Source organism: Balaenoptera ricei, chromosome 17 (assembly GCF_028023285.1).
Source record: "Balaenoptera ricei isolate mBalRic1 chromosome 17, mBalRic1.hap2, whole genome shotgun sequence".
NCBI classification, from domain to species: Eukaryota; Metazoa; Chordata; class Mammalia; order Artiodactyla; family Balaenopteridae; genus Balaenoptera; species Balaenoptera ricei.
In genome coordinates, this window is record NC_082655.1 from 6,015,787 (window position 1) to 6,032,785 (window position 16,999).

Here is a 16,999-nt window from a genome sequence, read left to right on the forward strand (position 1 = left end):
TCTAATACTTTTAGCAGATATAGTAAAATTTTCTTAGACTATTCAACTTAGAATGACAAGCAAAATCAGATTTTCAATTCCGCATTTTAAGTTGGAATCAATTTAATTTGATAGATACTCTACGTTGTCAAATTATACTTTAGTATGCCAAATTCTCCTGTTATAAGTGATTAAAATGTCAAGTAAGCTCAGATTATTTTCAAACTTAACATGAAAATATTAACACCATGAGTTATAATTCACTTCATCATTTTCAGAATTAAGTCTGTTATTCCCTGCAATTAAACTACTCACTCACACATCAATTCATTCTACAACCTTCAGTACCTACTATGTGCCAGGCGCCACTTAAGATGCTGGGTCTAAAAAAAATCAATATCCCCAACCTCATGAAACATAAATACAAGGGGAGTGCAAAGGCAGAGAAACTAACAAAAATAATAATAATAATAATTAAATTAACATGATATTTCAGAAGGAGAGATTACCATGAAGAAAAGGGAGTTCCTGAGTTACTAGGGTGGCACAAAAGACTCCTGGAAAGGATAACAATTACTAGGGTAGCATGAAAAACACGTGGAGTATATTAAAAAGTTTGCCTTGTGGAATCTGGGGCAGGAGGATTCCAGGCAGGGGGAAGAGCAGATGCAGAGGTACTAAGAAGGGAACGTGACTGGCGTGCAGGAGGACAGCCAAAGGCCAGCATGGCTGGAGCAGGCGACAGCAGGAGAAAAGAAGGAGGGGCTGAGGTCAGGGAGAGGAAGGGGTCCAGGCTGTGTGGGGTCCTCCTGGACAGTTATTCTGAATGAGAAGAAATCATAGTGCAGAACTTTGAGGGTAGGAGTGTCATGACAAGACATGATGTAATACAGCACTTAGCAGGATGACTCTAGCTGCTGTACTGAGATGAGATTGTGTATGTAGGGGGTGAGGAGTGCCAGGGCAAAAGCTGGGAGACAGATTAGCGCACTATGTACAGCAACATGCCAGGTAAATGGCAACGGGGGTTTTGACCAGGGTAGAAACAGCAGAGGTGTTGAGAAGTGGTCAGATTCTGAGTATATTAGAAAGGAGACCAAAAGGATCTGCTGATAAATTAGGGGTGAAAGTGAAGCATGACCTCAAGATATTTGGCCTGAGCCACTGGCAGGATGAGATGGAGAAGACCATAAGTGAAGGGAAAGGGGAAGAGTCCATGTTTGGGGCATGCTGAGTTCGGGAACTGTGTTAAACATCATGGGGGTTTATCCATGTAGGTGGTTAGATCTAGGAGCCTGGACAGAAAAGTTTCTGTACTGAGCAAATTTGGGATTATCTGTATACCAAATCAATTGGGATTACATATTAACCAACAGTTTTGGTGGGAACCTGAGACTTGGAGCTTCAGGTAGTAGGGGTGATTTTTTTTTTTTCTCATCCTCTTTATATATATGGAGGAATGTGAAAAGGATCTCTAAGGCCATGTCCTCCAAATGGAGTCTTATAGCCCACATCCCATGGATTCAACTTATACCTAAACTAATTATTAAGCCAGTTTGTGTGTGCTTTTAAAACCATTTAATAGGACACAACTTACCTCTTTATTGTCTGATCCTGTTCTGAAATTTTTTTTACAGCTTTCCCCTCTGACAGGGCCACCATTCTCATGGATATTTAAATGGATTTGATTGGATTCTATTTCTATCATATGATCTTTCTGGAGTTAAGTTCCCACCTCTAAAAACATTCCAGCAAAAATCACCCCCATCACTTTCCTTTTCTTTTTTTGGGGGGGGGGTTTCATCTTGTTTGTAAACTCTGCCCTCTCCAGGCTTGTTCAAAGATGCAAATATTGGTATGGGGCAATACTTTAAGATCAATCACACTTTATTTTTTCTTGATGTGAGAGAGCTAAGGTGGAGAGAAAATTTTTGGACTTCTCCAAAAGTTAACGAAACTGTTCCATATGAATAAGCAGAGCGTTTGAAGACCAACTTTGCCTGCTTACTTGTGGGGCTGTTGGCCTTATTAAAAGGAGAATGAATTTTTCCAGGCTGTGTGTAACGTGGTAGGAACATGCATCCCCTCTCCGAGCTTAGTCTCCCAGTTATCCTACCACCTCCACTGTGACCAGCACTGCTGAAAAGGAAAAAATATGTTCTCTGAAGGGTCCAAGTAGTGTTACGTAAACACGTTTGTGAAAACCTGTGCATTTTACTTAAAATACACCCCATCCCCAAGGCCGCTGTAAGGCCGTCTTCCCCCAAGTTTCGTCAGTGCTTGATGACTAGAAGGGTGAGAGAGACTGTTGTAGGAAGGGCTGCTGAGGGCTGGAGGTGGCATCTGAGCAAAAAGGCCAAGAGAGAGACACTTAAACACAAGATTCCCATCTAGAATCACAATCAGCGTGAATTCCTTAAATTCACTAGGAAGGGTGAACTGGCATTAATACCATTCATGTAAGAAAGCAGAAACAGGTGCAACCAATTTGAAAGGTAAAGACAAATCTAGTAAAAAATGGCTGAATGAAAAGTTTTCGTCCAGAAATGAGTGCATTTTCAACCATTTGGAAAACTATTTTCTGAGGATTTCAAACACCTGAAGTTTTGCTGTAGAATAATATATTATTATTTCTAACAGAAAGCTTCAAATCCATTTTCTTTAAGTGGAAACGGTTCCAGAAAACTTAGGTGATTTTTCCAACATCACACAGCGTGTTAATATCAGAACCTTGATTAAAACTAAGTTAAACAAAAATGTCCAGCATGGAGTTTTATTCAATCAGTTTTTGAGTTAACATCTAAATTTCTATTCTTTTCTTTTTTGCCACCCCTTGATTATGCTGTGATTTTTTTAAAAATAGCTGGAAATGGGATTTGCCATTTTTCTTATTTATTTCACAAAATGTTTTATTTTCATTTATTCACGATCATCTGGATCAAGTTTTATCTTTCAAGGACCACATGACCTGAGGCCAATTTTGGACTTGGCTATTTTTACCACATCTTTAGTGTTCTCTAATTAGCCAGATTGTTTTCTTTTCTTTTAAGGCCTAAGAACAAACAAAAAATTTAGTAGTGTACAGAGTTCTTGTGTTTAATTTCTACATCAGGAATTTTTCTTTCATGTAGTTATCTTGTTTGCCAGTGAAATATGTAATTACTATAAATCTAACAGTTTCCCAAACATTTTGTTTCATTTTATTTTGGGAGTTTGGGAGGCCTCTTCCTAGAACATTTTCCTGTTCAGTCTTAACAAAAACCTGATATAATACACAGCATTGGGATTATCAGGGATTTCAAGCACCACACACTAAGTGGCAGCACTAAAGACTGAACACATTTCTCACTTCTTCCTCCAAAGTGTTCTGTATGTGGACTAGGGGTCATAGCTATCTCCAGTCTTTTCAGAAGACCATAATTATGATCAAGAATCAATCAGTATTACCTATCTACTAAAAGTCAATTGCTTGAGAATAGTTTTTTTTATTTGGTCTCATTTTGAACATTTGTGATGTAAGTATTCCAGAAATATATCAAGCAGTCCTGGGTATTCTTAATAAAATTATCTGCACATTCTGTCACCTTCTCATGATACCTCAAGATCACCATCATGAACAGTAATCACCAAATTACTGCGTCTAAGCCATGGACCATCTCCACTTCCTGTCTTTTAAGCTCTAGATAAGATCAGCTGAAACTCCATTCTATACCTCGTGTGAGGTTTAATGTTCTAACCAAAACTTATGCAGATTCAGAGCCTCAGTTTCCTTCTTCTGCTAGATTGTCATTTCATATGATTGTCTTCTCTACACATTACTCCTCCTCATTCTTCCTGTTACAAATTGAAAAAAAAAAAAGCCTTGAGTTGAGTTTGAGTGCAGGAGCTGAAGAGGGCTGGGTTCTCAGCATAATAAAGTCAGTGCTCTTGCATCAGCTTATGGGAGGCAGAGGGATGAAGGTATCCGAGTCGTTTCCACCACATTAACGCTCACTAGAGCAGAGGAGCCTTTCCTCTGGTAGCATGTGGTAGCATTCATGGGTTCTGCCATGTTCCACGTTAACAAAGAAAACCTTATGATTACCAGCTTATGTTCCTCCATTTTATTTTCTTATCTAAGGAATCTGTTTCTGTTCTATACTGATTTCCAGACTTTATGATGCAGAATTTGGTTTGGGGAAACAAGGGCAAGATCAGATATCTTGTTTTAATTATGTCACCTGTATATCCATGTGTCTTGTCTTTCTTTCCTATGTCTGCGGAACCCCATCTGTTTTGTTCATTTTTCTACTTCCTGTGCCTAGAATGGTGCCCAACATATAGAAAGCATTTAATAGTGAAAAGTTTAGTTTTCAAGTCTATTTTTTATAAAGCAATTACACTTATGCTGTTTCCTAATCATGAGCACGGAAAAAATTGATTTGCCGAGAGAAGGAAAACAGGATGGCAGAAGTATCTGTTATTTATTTAGTGCCCCTTAAATTTCAGGCACTCTATTAGGCATATTATATTTACCTAAATGTGTAATTTAATTCTCATAACTTCCCAGTAGAGTAATCACATTTAGAAATAAAGAAACATTAGCTTAGCTGTGTTAGGTAAGTACTTCAAAGTCTCATAGATTATAAATGGCAGAGTAGAGTAAGAATACAAAGTCATTTTTCCTGATGTGTATGGTTTCAGCCCTACAATAGCATATATCCATTTGCTGACAAAGAAACTGAGACCAGGAGAGGAAAAGTAACCTCTCCCGAGTTGCCTAGCTGGCATGTCCTTGAACACCGATTCCTAATACAGACAGACCTTTAATGGTAGGTTAGAGCCCTGTTCCTCAGATTGTGGCAGACCATCAGCATTAGCAACATGTGGTAGCTTATTGGAAATACCATGTCTGAGGGTCCGCTCCAGGAAGACTAAGAATTGTCCTAGTAATTTGTCTCTCAAGAACCAACTGAGGGGCTTCCCTGGTGGCGCAGTGGTAGAGAATCTGCCTGCCAATGCAGGGGACACGGGTTCGAGCCCTGGTCTGGGAAGATCCCACGTGCCGCGGAGCAACTAGGCCCGTGAGCCACAACTACTGAGCCTGCGCGTCTGGAGCCTGTGCTCCGCAGCAAGAGAGGCCGCGATAGTGAGAGGCCCGCGCATCGCGATGAAGAGTGGCCCCCGCTCGCCGCAACTAGAGAAAGCCCTCGCACAGAAACGAAGACCCAACACAGCCAAAAATAAATAATAAATAAATAATAAATAAATTAAAAAAAAAAAAAAAAGAACCAAATGAGGTCTCTGGATGGCGTGGATCCAACAAAGATGACATGTAACCCAGATAAGATATGACAAGAATTCCAACTTAACCAACCGACCTGAAACCTGTTCACTACAGTCATTTGTGCTGATTTCCTTAGAATATTACTAATCTAGACTTCAGGGGCCCAGTGAAGAGACCTGACACATTAGAATTTAAGGTTTGGAAAATCTTGGCATATAGTTTCAGGACAAGACACAATTTATCACAGGAATTATAATTTCCCTTTGTTTCCTCTCCGTCTAAAGTGAGATTAAAGGCTGACGGAAGATGCTCTTGGCACTCTGTTAATGGATGCTAATTAAAGTCTTGCTTTGGACAAAAGAAAACAGATGAAGAAGGCAAAACACAATAGAACCTCACAGATGGACTCCTGGAATAAGCAAGGTGGGCTGGAGAGGGCTTTGGTGATTAAGATGCAACGCTGGAACTTTCAGCAGCTGAAGCTGTTCCTCATCTAGACACAGTATGAAAGTAATTATTCATATGTAAATTGTATGATTTTTTTTCTCTATCCTTAAAAATATGGCCTTATTCACTGTAAATACAAACTCTAACAAATGAATCCAACTGCACATTATTCTGTAGATTCTTTTTTTATTTTCTTCTTTCTCTCTGTTTTTTTTTGTTGTCTGTTTTTAATGGCACTTTCCTTTTAGCTGTGACTTTGCAAATAAAAAAGCATGTAACATCTGGAACTGCTTAAAATCAATTTCTTTTCTCCTTTATTTTTTTCTGTTCTATAACTAAAAATGGACTTTGCAATTTGCATCATGCTTTTTTCCTCCTTCCTTTATAAAATAAATAAATAAATAAATGCCATCTGGTCTAACAGCTCAGTTGCCAATTACCAGCCTGAGGCAATCCAAAACTGCCAGATAGTCAACGGAGAAAATATGGTTTCAAGAAGAAATGCTAATGGAGCCCTTGCTGTAGTATGGTTTGGCGCTCTGCCAAATCACCACCCGTGCAAACATTGTCTTATCTCCTAGGGACTTGAAAGAAATCCTTGCAATCTGCATTATGGTATATCAGCACCTTGACTTATCTTAATGAAGACGTCTTAAAAACTCAACTGTTTCATAGTTAGTGAAATATATTGACATCTCAGAAAATCAGATCAGCACTCTTCCGTTGGAGCTGTGAAATTTGCAAGTGACTAAATTTCCAATTTGTTCATTTTCCTGGGATCACGGTGCCTTTTTGGCCATGACCAGTGGAGAACAGCAGCTCCTGTGTGTTGTGTTCAGCTGAATTAAGGTCATCGGGTCCACAGATGGTAATTATTCACTTAAAGTCAGTCTCATCAGGAAATAATCACTTAGTCTACCTGGACTGAGTACTCGTTTGGTTGTTTATTTAAATTACATCAGTGGAAGGTTTAGAGTCACCATGGAGCCCTCATTCCCCTTTATCCTGTATGTATCTAAAGCCCATCAAGTCCTAAAAATTCTGCTCCCAGTATTGGCCCCACTCCTATCCATGTTCACTCCCACTCTCTAGATTCAAGCTATTAAAATTCCTTTCTTGGTTCCCATTCAAAACCTTCTACATCGTCTTATAAAGCCTCTTCTCTCTCCACAGTCAGTGGGGTCTTCTAAAAATATAAATCATCTGCTTAAAATAAGACAATGTCTTTCCATTGCACTTAAGGATAAGATCCAGAATCCTTAAATTGGCTAAGGGTTCTCTATGAACTGATTTTGCCTCTTAGAACATCTTGATCCTTTCACTATTTCTGTCCACAAACTGGTCTGTTGGATCCAAAACAGCAAATACCATGTCTACTTTGTTCAACATTCTTGATTCAGCACCTAACGTATGGTGTATAATAATCACTCAACATATATTCTTTGAATTAATTCAGATTAAATGTTGGTTCTTACTATCTTTGTAATCTTAGACAAAGATTCTGACAATTCTTAGCCAAAATTACCTTATCTATAAGATGAGACAACTAATCACTTCTCAGAGTTTTGTTGGGAGGATTAAAGGAGAATATGCTTGTGAAGTTCAGTTGGCTTCACACACACAAAAATTTGTTAAATAAATTAATATTAGACAAATATTTTAATGCTGGCTCTTCCATCTCCTACTAGTATGACTTTAGGGAAATTCCCCTAAACGTTTCAAGCCTCATTTCCTGATCTATAGAATGGGATAATAATATCTTCGGAAGAGACTTGCTTGGAAGGATTAGATGAGAAAAATATTGGTAGAGAACAGAGACTAGTACATAGTAACTGTCCAATAAATGGAGTAACCATTGTTGTACTATTACTGATTTATGACAAGAAAAATAAAAGTTATGAATTCTTTATTCCACTAGTTTCAGAAATTTTCACCCTTGTATTTCCCCAGCAGTACTCTTTGTTGTGTCTCCTACTCTGGTTCCATTATCTATGCACAACTACATGTAAAGAGCCTGGACTGGCCTGGGGTAGAAAACTTTTGCAGGAGCCTAAATTTGTATTTCTCCAAGAAATCTCTGTTTTGTTTTCCCACACACATTCCTATCATTTTCTGTTTCTCTATATCCTACCTCTCATTCACACCCAACAATCTTTACCCAACACACACAATTTTTATACCTTGTCTCCCAACCTGAATCAATACGTTTAACCTGTGATCTATTTGGGGCTTGTCATCTCACTTTTACCTTTCCTCTGCGATGTCCCTTCAAATTGTGTCTTCTAACTTCATTTTAGTAATTCATGTTTCCCAGTCTACATTAAGTGTCCTATGTGTGCTCTATCTTCTTTCTACCCTAGCAAGTATTATACCACAAAGATATGCTGTATTATCCTTTTGAGGTTAAAGAAACCATCTACCTTGTCCATCCAGCCTAGTACCTGCTGTATGATTCCTAAATAAATATGTGTTAAAAAAAAATGAGACCACAAATTTGAGGTATCCCAACTTCATGTCCCAAAATGCCTATGTGGAATATTCCAGTCCTGTCTGAGGCAGTTCTTCTTACACCTGATAAGAAATATATTTGAACACTGCGGGAAAACAAAACAAAACAAAATCACCTTTTACATGAAAAGGTTAGTATTGTATCTACTCTTCTTGCAACTTCTTAAAAAAGGAGATAAGAGAACTTAGATAACTTCTTAAGGCATCGTTTCTTCATCTGAGTAATAGAAATAAAAGTAGCCACCACATAAAATTGTGTGGATTAAAATACCTATACAGTACTTATCAGAGAAATGTCCATTAATTTTGTTCTCCTCTCTTCTTTTTAACATCTTTATTGGAGTATAATTGCTTGGCAGGGCAGGAATAAAGACGCAGACGTAGAGAATGGACTTGAGGACATGGGGAGGGGGAAGGGTAAGCTGGGACGAAGTGAGAGAGTGGCATGCACATATATACACTACCAAATGTAAAATAGATAGCTAGTGGGAAGCAACCGCATAGCACAGGGAGATCAGCTTGGTGCCTTGTGTCCACCTAGAGGGGTGGGATAGGGAGGGTGGGAGGGAGAAGCAAGAAGGAGGAGATATGGGGATATATGTATATGTATAGCTGATTCACTTTGTTATACAGCAGAAACTAACTCCCTTCTTCTTATATTAGTAGGTAGAGAGAATATCTTATACACAAAGTTGCAAAATATGCCAAAAACATTTTAAGAAGACCCATTGATATCCACATGCCCATTTTATTACAGAATGAGGTTGGAGTTCCCTTCTTCCTTGAAATGTTGCAAACCTTCCATGCTGCACTGTATATCCAGGTAGAGATGAGGGATGGGAGAATGTCCTTCCTGCCACTCACAGAGAATTGCTTTGAGCCTTCAGGCATAAGACCCAATTATCCTTATTATCTTACTTTGCATAGGTAAAAATGTTGTGATTGCACATGAAATTAAATAGCATCTTTTTCAATCTGTTGACATGGATTGGCTTGATGACTTAAAATAAATGGAAATATAGGAGAGCTGAAAGAAATTCCAGGCAGTGGTTTTCATAGCCAAGAGTCATATTTTTACACTCCAGGTGTTTAGATGAGCATTTTTGTATATGATAAAGCAGTAGAATGGTAATTATAGTTGGAGGACTTGTATTATGTTTGTTAAATTCTTTGGTTATCATAACTATTACAGCCTTTACAGAAATAAAAAAATTTCACAGCTAACCAAACCTAAATTATTTGTTTCTTCAGGCAATGATATCGCTATCCATTATTTATTGGGACATCATTGACTTCATGAATACAGTGCTTTCCTATGAGGCAACTATACAAAGCACAGAATTATGTTGTTCATTAAGATGTAACTGGAGAGAACATCTGTTAGAATTGTGGAAATTTGAATGAAAAAAATAGGTAATGCATTACTTGCCACCATGATTTTCATGTGCATATTGTGATTTCAACTAACAAGCTATTATTACTTGAATGCATTTCGTGGACCTTCTTTACTGATGAGGAGAGCTTAAACTTAGTAACTCATTCATTCAAAACATTTTTATGGACCTACTATGTGCCAAGCACAGTTCTAGTGACCAAAGATACAGAGATGAGTAAGTCATTTTCTTAGCAAAAATTATGAAGTTTACTTTAGGGCTAACATATCACATTGCGGTAACTTCTGTGGTAGAAGTGTTAAGTGAGAGCACTGAAATGTCATAGACATAAAAGAGGGGCCCAGAGGTCTTGGAGTGGGGGAATTGAGGACGTGGAGGTTTGAAAAAGAAGAAAATATTTGGGCTGAATCTAGGTAAATAAGTAGAAATATCAGGGCTGTTGATGGGAAAGTTAAAGGGGAGAAAGAAAGCATATTTTAGGCAAAAGGGATGATTATTTGGAAGGCATAGATGTATGGTTATGCTGCTTTCAGGGAATTCTTAGTTACTTCTTCTGGGTGGAATGTTATGGGCAAGGTAGAGCGTGGCAGAACATGTAACTTGATGTAGTGCAGACCAAATCCTACAAATTATGAAGGGCTTCCCACATTAAGACAGGGAGGGGGAATATTTTTTACAAGAAACCTATAGGGAGTCATCGAAGGATTTTCAACAGAGGTGAGATGCTATTGGATATTTGTTTGAAATTATTAGTTTGAAAAATGTGTGGAGGGAGAATTGGGCAGATCCAGGTGAGAGGCAGAGACCAGATGGAGATGATATTATAGTAACTCAAGTAAGAAATGATAAGTCTTTTAATACAGGGATATATGCATGGAGGAAATAGACTCTTCATGGTTTGAACATTAATCAAATGTGGTGATATTTGGCAAGGCTTGGAATTGGGCAACTAGATGGATGTTTCTGCCATTGTGAAACATAATAAGAGTGGTAGATTTGGATCACTGGGATGAGGAGATTGAATATTTTATCTGAAGACATGCTTTACAGTATTAATTATGGTTGCAATATGAATTTTTAAAGTAAAGCATACCATATCTTATCTACTCATGAAATCACTGGGCTCTAAATTATTGATGTTTTGCCTTTGTTATATAAAGGAATTAGTGATTTAAAGGGAAATGAGTCATCATGTATTGCATCAGCCTCATTTTTCAGGTAAGTAAAGTAAGCCTCAAGGAGAGAAAAATATGTCTCCTAAGATTAAGAATCGAGGCTTCTACCAAACTGAATACTGACCAAATTATCTTCAAATCCATTGTCAATTAGAGATCAGGGAAGCCTGTTCCTGATTCTTTACCTCTTTCTTCACCTCTTCCTCAACACTCTGAAACCAAAACTACTCATGTGGTCTTCTCTGGATGTTATTTCAGGCCTTGAGTCAATCTCAGAGAAAGCTGGAAAAACAAAACAAAACATGTTATGTGATTTCCCAGCTCAAAGTCTGTCAATGAACAGAAGGCAAAACTTCTTAAGTGTGCCTGAAAACACCACTACAATATGTCATTTGCCGTGACCTTCAGTGTTGCCTTTTCAGAGACAGCCCTTGCTTCTCTGGATTTCAGCCACAGAGAGTTGCTGGCAGAGTGTTAAAGGTACTGGCTGTGAGGTTCAAATAGGCTGGAGTTCAACTCCCCAGGGGTGACCTTGGATGAGGTACTTCTCTACGTCTCAGTCTTCTTTTCCATAGAACACGGATAATCAAGGGACACACCTCTGGGGAAGTGCAATTGAGACGGTATATGTGAAATGGCATGGACTTTGGAACATGTAAATTCCCCTTCCTTTCATGTTAACACTCATTTAATATTAATTAATAACTTCGTTAGATTTTGTTGTTATTGAACCCGTAAATTTGGGTTAATCCCTCTTTCTGTGTGCCCCTGCATTACCCTCTACATACCTGCGATACTGTGATTTACAATAAGAAATATACATTTGGTCTTTGATCCCATTTCCCGCACAGAGCTCTGAAAACCCTGGACATTTCCAAACTGAAGAAAGCCATAAAGGTATCTCCTGTTGTGTTAATTATGTAACTTTTGGACCACACCTAAGGATGAGGATTGGTTGCCAGGGGAACCATCCATGTGCTTAGAGGGTTGGAACTTTCAATACCACCCCCTGACCTCAGGGAGGAGAGAAGGGCTTGGTGATCAAATTGATTACCAATGACCAATGAATAAATCAGTCAAGCTTATATAATGAAGCCTTATAAAAACCCCCAAAGGACTGGGTTTGGAGAGCTTCTGGGTTGGTGAACATGTGGAGATTTGGGGGGAATGAGGAACTCCGAGAGGGCATAGAACCTCTACCCTCTTTCCCACAAACCTTGCTCTACACATCTCTTCCACCTGGATTTTCCTGAATTACATCCTTTTACAATACGCTGATAATCTAGTAAGTAAAATGTTTTTCTGAGTTCTGTGAGCTACTCTGGCAAATTAATCAAACCCAAGGAGGGAATTGTAGGAACCTCTGATTTATAGCCAGCTGGTCAGAAGCATAGGCAACACCCTGGGCTTTCGATTGGTGCCTCAAGTATGTAGGGGGGAAGTCAAGACTGAGCCCTCAACCTGCAGAATCTTATGCAGTCTCCAGGTGGATTGTGTCAGAATCAAGTTGAATTGGAGGACATCCAACTGGGGCCTGAAAATTATTTGGAGTTGTAGGAGAAACTCCCCCCCACCATGTTGAAATTGGGTTTAGAAACCCAAAAGAATACCTCTACCATGGTACCTACAAGACTTTACTGCAGATACTGGTTATTGGTGGTTATTTGTGGTTATTGGATATTGGTTATTGGTACTGAGTAGCTGAACCTCAACACTAAGTTCCCTGATGACGACTGGACTCATTATCCTGTGTTTTAAAAATGACCCCAAAGCTTTTGTTAGTGCTGTGATTATAATCCATGAGATTTTCTCGTTTAAGACCCCGTTTTCCCATTTCTGCCAGGTCTGACGTCTGGGTCTCACGCGCTTGTCCAGCTTCTCCACGGTCCCCCTGCCCCATGTCTGCCATCACTAAGGTCATTCCAGTTCCCAGGCACAGGAAGCACCACACCAGGCCTGGCCACATCATTATCATGACAACTGTAGCCCGCCTACAATCACCACCATACGAACTGTGCTTCCTCTATCAGGGATTTGTTGAGCTGTGTCTAAATTTTCTGCCTTCTTTGTTCACTGCTTTGAACCCCAAGTTTCCATTGTCAGTGTTATCATCAGCCATAGCAGCCTTGGAGTCTTCTAAACCCCTGGAGAGTCTTGTCTTTTCCCAGAAATGTCAAAATGACAAAGCATGGGCTTTGGAAACAGACAGATGACCTAGGTTCAAACCCCTACTCGGCTCGTGTAACAGATATTGATTACGGATTTTCCTTGGTTAAAATGCTAAATCACTCTGAGCCTCTGTTCCCTCATAGCTAATATGGACAAAATCATGCTTTCTCCTAAAGTTAGGGTGAACACAAGATGTGAAGCTCTAAATATCATCCATATAATTACCTCCATTCATACTGCTACAACCTCCATTCAAACCACCATCATTGTAATCCTGGACCTCTGCAATGAGTCTTAACTGGTCCCTCTGGCCAGAACACTTTCAAAATGTTAATCCGGTTACCCTTCTTTAAACCAAGTACTGTCTTTCCATTGCACTTGGAGTAAAAACCACTCACCAAGGCAAGTCTCCTTTCTCTTGCCTCCACTCCAGACTTGTTTCTGAGACCCCCCAGCTTGCTCACTGTGTTTGAGACACTCAGGCTTTCTCCCTGGTCCTGAAGCCTGTCATGGTCACAAAAGCCTCAGAGACCCGCAGCCTGCTCTTTCCTCCAGTGGGTGAGTAGCCCACCCCACTTTTGGTCCCAGCTCTACTGTAGCCCATGTGCCTCAGCCTTCACTGCCCATTACTCTCTGTTCTGTCATCTTGTGTCATTCTGTGCAAATAACTTTTTGCTCTCTGAATTATTAAATTTTCAGTAATGCTTGTCTTATTTACTTATTTATTTACACCATATATTTCTTTTTCCCTCACTTGTATGACAGCTTCATGTGAAACGGGACTTAGTTAGACCTGCTTCAGGAAAACAGAGTTGTTAAGAACACAGACACTAGATTCAGACTTCCCAGGACTGATTCCTGGTTTCATCTCTTAGTAGTTGTATCACTCTGGGTAATTTGTTTAACCTATTTCTCTTCTCTAAAAAAATCAACTAATTATAAAACACTTAATTTAGAACAGTATACTTAGCACATAGTAAATTATCTGTAAATGGTATTATTATAATTGTTGATATCATCCCCTCACCTACCATAGTGATAGGCACAGAAGGCACTCAACAAGTATGTACTAGCATAGTGCTTGGACCACAATCAGTGTTCAACGAATGGAGTTTGCCCATGTTACTGTCCATAATACTAGTGCTAAAAAAAGATAATAATAACACCATTGTTCATCAGCAGCAACATTAACAATTCTGAGTGTCAGGATTTTGAAAAGATCTATAGAAACCATGAACTAACCTACTCTTTCTTTAATTTTCTTATTTTCTTTTTCTTCATACACAGATTTCAATGCCTGTAAGACGTTTCCAAAAAAACCTGGAAATACAGAGGTTAATAAAAAAAACCCTCACACTCCAATACAGATACAAGTATTTAAAACAATCACCCTGCTCATAGAAATAGGGATAAAGTGCTTTGGAATCTTTAAGGAAGTGATTCCCCATTCTTCCTAAGGGGGGCAGAATGTTTTCACAGAGTAGGCACCAAATGAATTGTAGTTGGAATAAAAATTAGGAATTCTTCAAGTGAAGAAGACAGGAAAGCGATTCCAGGAAGATAGAAAAGACTGTGATGGTTTAAAAAAATCACTATTCAGGGAAGCATGAGATATTAGGAGGAATTGCAATAGTGTACAGGGAGTAGGAAATAGACTGGGGATTCAATTGCTATTGAGGTCAGATCAGCAACTGTAACGATTTTGGGATTGAGTTTTATAATACAGTTAATGGGGGAATATCAAAGGTTTTTAAAATATGGATGTCAAATGATCATATTTGAATTAATTTAATTACCTTAAATTAAATTATTAATTTTAATTAATTCGTTATAGTTAATTAAACAAGAATAGTGTGTGTGTGCACGCGCTTTTGAATGAGCAGGAAAAGAGTAGATAGAAGTAAGAACATCCCTTCGAAAGCTTTCATGATATTCATAACTGGAATTGGGCTCAAGCTGTGTCAGTGAAGAAGATAAAAGGGAAGCAGATTTTAAGAGTATTTAGGACAGAGGGTCAAACAAGCTTGGCAGCCCTGGGGATATAGTCATTAAGAGAGGAAGAAAGCCGAAGATGCACTGATGTATCTGTTTTGGAAGGTAAATTCTTTATGCCAGTCTTGTATATGGGGAATATGAAATTAGAAATAGGTCAGTGGCACACAAGTCTGAATTTGGAAATGCTACTTTTGATTTGTGAGGCATTGATCTGTAAATTTTTAACTTGTTAGTAATTTATTAGCTGTTTCCTATGTGAATATGTTTGTGGAAGGGCTTATATGTAGGGTAACCTTATCAATTTAGTTAGGACAGTGCTGGTTTTTGACTTATCCTGGAGTAATTATTAATATCACCCCCTCTTCTTCACTAAAGTATCCTAGTTTGCATCATAATTATATGGTTCCTAAGTTATAAGGAAATCCAAAGCTGAAGAATTGAGAACTCTCAGCCTCAATAGAAATTTATAATTTAGTGTAAGAGGTAGACATATTTGAATAATTTTTTTTTTAAATGTTACCAGGATGAAGGAGCACAGGAATAAAAAAGTGTCAAGATCCCAAAGGCAAGAGCCACTTTTAATTTCTATTCCAGCTTCACGGGCAATGCTTTTGTGATGTTGAGTCAATAAATGACACTTTTTACAAGCGATTCTGATTAAATGTCATTCCAGGAGGATAGCCTCTGGTAGGGGCTAGCATGATGTACTAGATAGTCTGAGAATCCTCCCAGATGTAGTGTTATGTCAGCATAATTATCTCCAATTAGAGATGAGGAACCCAGGGAACTGAGAGGTAAAGTAACTTGTCACTTGGAGGCGGCACTTGAATTCCTCAAGCCTGACATCAAAGATTGCTTCCTTTGCATGCCACCAAATTTCTTCTACTTTAGAGAACTAAGCCTTACCTGGAGAAGCTGAGTGGAGAGATGAGGCCAGGCCTCAAATGAGAGCCCACAGCCTTGTCAGTGCAGGAGAAGGAAGGAGGCCTCTCTCTGGGAAAGGTGATTGCTGTTGAGCAAACAGGAGTGAAACCCACTCAAAGCTGATTCAGCTAAGCCGACATAACATTCAGAGTGATCCACTGTTATAATCAACAGTGTAAAAAGTAGCATTCAGATCAAGCAAAATTAAAATACTCAAACTTTCAGATGTGACTGCGTTAATAAACCATGGCAAGGAAGATCTCAGGCACGGGCTGCCTCTGCCGTGAGTGAAGTGATAAAACGCTGGATTCACATTTCTCTATGAGAGAGACTATGTCCCTTTCTTAAAGAGAACTTGTTACTCCTGGCTGTGAATGTTCGGATCCAAAGGAGCACATTTAGTACCCGATCAAATGACTATACATAGCACAGCCATTTATTTCCCAAGACTTTATTGTACCCTCGAAAAGAGTGAAGAGCAAAACCCATTCACCGAACAATGATTTATTGATTTTCAACTCAGACAAGCACAATAACAAGTGCTATGTTTACAGAAGTCACTAAAACACAACCCCTGGCCTCAAGGTGCTATGACCAAGTAGACTCTAAACCTCTTTATCAAACTTAGTAAATATTATAATCTTTAATAACAAAAGAGTAAGGATATTTGAGAAAACCAAGGAAGGATTGGATACGGTCCTTACAACTCCCTTTGTGAAGAAAAGAAAACAACTCTGCCAAAATTTAAAAATACGATTCTAGGGATCCTACTCAGTGAGATGACCATAACATTTACCATCTGTCTGAGTCAGCTTGGGCTGCTACAACAAACTACCATGAACTGGGGGTGGGGGAACACCAAAAAATAGAAATGTATCTCTTACAGTTCTGGAAGCTGGAAACCAGGGGTCCTGGTGCCAGCATGGTCAGGTTTTGGTGAGGGTCCACTTTCTGGTTTGCAGATGCCATCTTTTCCTTATATCCTCAGATGGCAGAGAGCAAAGACAGGAAGGGAGCTCTCTCCCATCTTTTCTTACAAGGGCACTAGTCTCATTCATAGGGCTTTACTCTCATCACCTCCCAAAGGCCCCATCTTCTAATACCATCACTTTGGGGGTCCAGATTTCAACATAGGACTTTTG